The sequence below is a fragment of the Gobius niger genome (assembly GCF_951799975.1).
Source record: "Gobius niger genome assembly, chromosome: 11".
Lineage (NCBI taxonomy): Eukaryota > Metazoa > Chordata > Actinopteri > Gobiiformes > Gobiidae > Gobius > Gobius niger.
The window spans coordinates 7034938-7039738 of NC_136862.1; the positions used below are offsets into that span (position 1 = coordinate 7034938).

Consider the following 4801-nt stretch of genomic DNA (forward strand, 5'->3'; position numbering starts at 1 on the left):
GAGAACACTGAACGTGGAAATCTTATGAAAAATGTTGGACGAATTTCATTCATTCTTTTATCAACTTCTTTGACTGACCTTGCCATACTAAAATCACAGCGAGAAAACTCAGTGGAAAACCACAGAAACATCAGTGTTCGCATAACTCCTAATAATACACAGTGCATGTAGTCTATAGCTGTGCCGAGCACTAGATCATAGCTCTTTAGTCTGCTTAGATACGTGGGTCCTTTCACTCCTTGGACAACGCTATCGGACTCATATGCTACTTTAGCATGTTCTATGAAGCTGTTGTGGGTGCGAGGAGGGCCTTTTGGGTCGTCAGTTTGAAAAGGAAACGCATGTACATGGCCTCTCTCTCCTGTTTTTACAGTTTTCCCCGGCTGTTCACATTTTTGGCATCCAAACCTTCCATTGAATTGAACTGTGTTAAGCACCATAGACTTAGCCGGTAAATCACACGTTCCTGCAATAGTGAAAACCTTGCATGTAAAGGGCAACTGTGCTCCTGCAAATTTCACTGTAGTTCCATCTTCTTGTAACTTGTTCAGAGTTCCCACCAGAGGTTCCAGAAATGTTAGCATAGAAGGCTTAGAATCCCCAAACCAAAGTCCTGCAAAGATCATATTCTCTCGTTTTGTGCGTTGAACAAAGCTCAATTCATTTATAACACAATAAAAAGGCCAAACTGAAAACTTAGATGACTTGAAGATGGGTATTCCGTCTGTGTTCCAGGTAAGAGAAATATTTTTGGGATCAGAAAGAGGCCCATTACATTGTACAAGCTTCTGATAAATCTCACCATCATAAATGTCCTCTATTGTGTCATACCTTTTTTTCTGTCTTTTGAACCTAAACATAAGCTCTTCCTCAAACCCATCTTTAGCAAACAATGATCTTAGTTGTGCTTCGATAGAAACTTCAATAAAATGGGAGGTGGCACCTTCTTTTGTTAGATCAGCTGCACAGGACTTGCAATTTGGGTCTGAACTTTCCATTGAAACAAAACAAACACTACAATATTTGTGCAACAGCAAAGAGGAAGATGATGAACTATCAAAAAACTCTTTAAATTTCTGTAGATTTTGAAGGCATTCAGTCTGTACATCAGGAGGACAGTGTACACTAATAAGTTTGATCAAGTCATTCAATGCCTTTCCTGTTAATTTGTGTCTGGTGGCAAATGTCATAATGAGAATAAGGCTTTCCGCAATAGACATTGGTGCATTGGTATAAAGGGGGCCATTTTTGGAGTCCTCACAGGCACTAAATTCCCCATCCTCCTGTGAATCACACTCAGAGGTGTCCTCATAGACAAAAGGGTCATCAAAGTGTTGCTCATTCTCTGCATATTCTGTCTGGTGATCCGGTGTGCTCATGGATTCAGTCTCGGACGAAGGGATGGGTGACTCCGTTGAAGACTCTGCAGGGAAGTCATCTTCACCATCCTCAGTAGTAGTTGAAGCCTCATGTGCTGCTGCTTCCACAAGTTGTTCCTCATCTGTAGAGTCTAAGAAATATATATACAAAAATAAATAAATATCATAGTACAGTGAGGCTACACAATAATTTGTTTTTTTAATGTACCTGTAGATTCCTGTGATTGAATGGCTTGCTACAGGGAAAAATGAAAGATTATATTAATAATCCACATTTATGAATAGAAATACAATTAAGAGATAAGGAGATATTAAGATCATTCTGTCTAAAACATAGTGTAGTCCAGGATCGTACATTCAAGGACAAAATACCAAAATGAGTACCACCAGTGTTGGAGAGAATAGTTTGAAATTGTATTCAGTTACAGAACACTCTGAATACTTTTGTAGTATTCAGCTACTTTGCCAAATCAGTGTATTGTACTGTATTCGGAATACTATCACCTTGAGTTGCATTATATTTTTGAATAAATATGCTGAGTGATTCAAAATATACAGAACCAACTATTACGTTTGACCAATCAGATCACAGTTCACATGACTCGCATGGGCATTATGTTAAGGCGGTTTAAAAAGGTTTATTTTAGTACGAAAGTCGGATAATCAGTATTTTTTTTTACATTTTAATGTAAAAATGCTTGTCCTAGTGGGACATGGCCTAGTGGAAGACCCAGGACACGCTGGTGGGACTATGTCTCCGAGCTGGTGTGGTGTTGTCTCGGGGTCCCCCCAGAACAGCTGGAGGAGGTGTGTGTGGACCGGGAAGTTTGGGCATCTCTGCTGAGACTGCTGCCCACGCGACCCGGCCCCGGATAAAGCGGAAGAAAATGGATGGATGGATTTTAATGAATGTTTAGCTTCTAATTTTACGACTATGAATATTGCAATGTATTTCCTTTGGCATTTGAGAAGCAACTATGAAATACTCTCAAATGAGATAGTATTTGTACCTGAATACAGTTACACAAAATTAGTATTCTGAATACATATTTTAGTATTGTATTTAATGTATTTAGTTACTCTCCAAAACTGGTACCACTAATCCCAAAACAGGGTGGGAACTGCCGTTATAGATTACCTTTTTCCTGTATCTCTTCGATGCCTGTTCTTGAGACTTTACTTTTCTTCTCCACCGAGGATCAGGCTGCTTGTGTGTCATTTTTTTCAAAGCTTGTTTTGGATATCTATGAATTAGAAAAAAAAAAAAAAAGATTAGGCAAGATATTACACAATTAATGTAGGCAATGATTTAAGTATACTTCCATTTTTTTCCTTTAATGTTACATTATTCTCCAAGTATTATGTGTACACTTATTTATTCCCTCATTGCAACTCGTGTGTAAAATACGGGCATTTGTACAGGTTCAACTCCAAGGAGGCGCGTGTCAAATGAGCAGCAACTCAGGTAAGTCGATTATTACGTACCAATTTTTTTTGTCAAGAATAATGAAACACGTAAATTGAACAGATCAATCATAAGCAGTTGTGATGGTTATCATGAAAAGACAGTGTATCTCCAGGTTTGGTAACATTAAATTCAAGAGTTTAATATTAATACCCTTTTAATGCCATTGTAGGCCAATTACATATGTAATATTAGGTCATTTAAAGAAAATAATAAATAAAATACAGCTAGAGAAAATCAGAGGATAAACTTGCGCACGGATTTACTTAGGAACTAGTATACTTGACAAGAAACATCGCTAAAATCAAATGACAATGGTAAGACCCATGCACAGGAAATATAGTACGTTTTTGCATACATTTTTTTTTTTTTTTTTTACCATTTAAGACCTTGGGACTACGCTGCAGGTAGTTCGTTCTTATACGGTAATAAAATAAACTACAGTCCGTCACCTACTCGCGTCCCTGTGGAAACGTGTCTCCAGGGTTAACTTTAGTTCCGCCAAGCCAAAGAACGCCCCAACGTTAATCATTAAAATAAATATATACAAAGATGTTGAAACGGTACACCATGTTACCGACCAGAACATACTAAAATAATGGGGCGTCTCATTCGTCCTAGGAGATTGAACTCTGAGCTGGAAAATTCCTTTTTCGGACAAGCAGAAAGCCAGCAGTTGAATTGGAAGTATTTCTTAATGGCATCCCTCATTTTAGCAACCCGATTTTAATAACCCGATCAGTCTGGCTCTATTTGTGATGTGTTAAATTGTAACAAATCAAAGAGAGCGCAGATTGCTGTCGTTAGGCTGTGAGACGTTAGCAACATTAGCATTGTTAGCATCACAGAGAAAACAGTTTTACATTCATGGAGGCCTAATTGCTGTAGGAGCAGAGCATCAGGCAGCAGGTGGACAGTCGAGGAAGGCTACTTGGTTAAGAACACAAGAAAGGTAAAGAAAAAAATATTGTAGTCGGGTGTTTACTTAAATGCTAACGTTACCTTAGCTTCACTGTTATCGCGTAAGATGCCTTGCACTATGTGCGTGTTTAGAGCTCACCTCGCCTCCTCCAACTAGAGGAGGTGTGTGTGGAGATTAAGCCTATGATTTATTTTAAGCACAAACAGTAGTGTAATAGTGACTTACCCAGTGTACTGTAGACTCCTTTTTTCTCCGGTCTTTCAGGAGAAAGTGAACAGATCATCAGTGAGTTAGCGCGAGATATCCAGATGGGTAATTGGCCTCATTGGCTAAGAAATGTGTCCCGCTTCAGATGGCGAGTCGTGATTGGTTGCTTCAAAGTTAACGACCGGTAGTCAGCGCCGCGGTCAAGAGCAGAAAGCAGACTTACTGCTGGATGATCACGAATGGAGCGAACAAGTACCCGAGGTCGGAGTCGAAAAAGGCGGTGAGCTTACAATTGAAAAATTATGTTTGTGTGTGTCAACAATTGCTACATTAATTTGGCGATCTAAGTGCGATGGCATTTGCGCCAATGTAGCAGCGCCTTATGCTAGCTTAGCTCAATGTTAGCCATTCTGAAGTAGGCTAATGATAGAAGGAGAAAATCACTGTCTACAAAAGAAGTTAGCTGACAAAATTACACTGCAGCTAACAAATATTCCCTTTTTTGTATTACAGTATGGAGGGCCAAGAAGAAAAAAGAAAATTGCCTAAAAGAGACCGGATACCACCGAAAAAGTCTGAGATTTTTCAACCACATCCTCTTTCTCCAAAAACAACCCAGGATGGTAAGTTATGCTCGAACTCCTACACTGTATTTTTACCAAACAGTTGAAATCTGCCATGATTGAAGCTTGACAAATGTCTATATAAAAATGGCCTGAACACATAGACATAATATTAATAGACTCTCCTCACTCCTCCCCGTTTGTCAGCCCCTAGCGTTGCGGCCATTGCCTAAACGATGCAAAAAAACAACAAAAAGACTGGAAC

The 4801-nt window shown here is 39.2% G+C and overlaps 1 long non-coding RNA gene across 1 annotated transcript; it reads right to left on the bottom strand.

Annotated features, from left to right (window-relative positions):
- Nucleotides 1-785: 785 nt before the first annotated feature.
- On the bottom strand, nt 786-2703 carry LOC306970469. The gene is made up of 3 exons (XR_013793397.1): nt 2518-2703; nt 1588-1615; nt 786-1510 (listed from the first exon to the last, which is right to left on the bottom strand). It is a non-coding gene; the product is annotated as an uncharacterized lncRNA (long non-coding RNA).
- Nucleotides 2704-4801: the final 2098 nt, after the last annotated feature.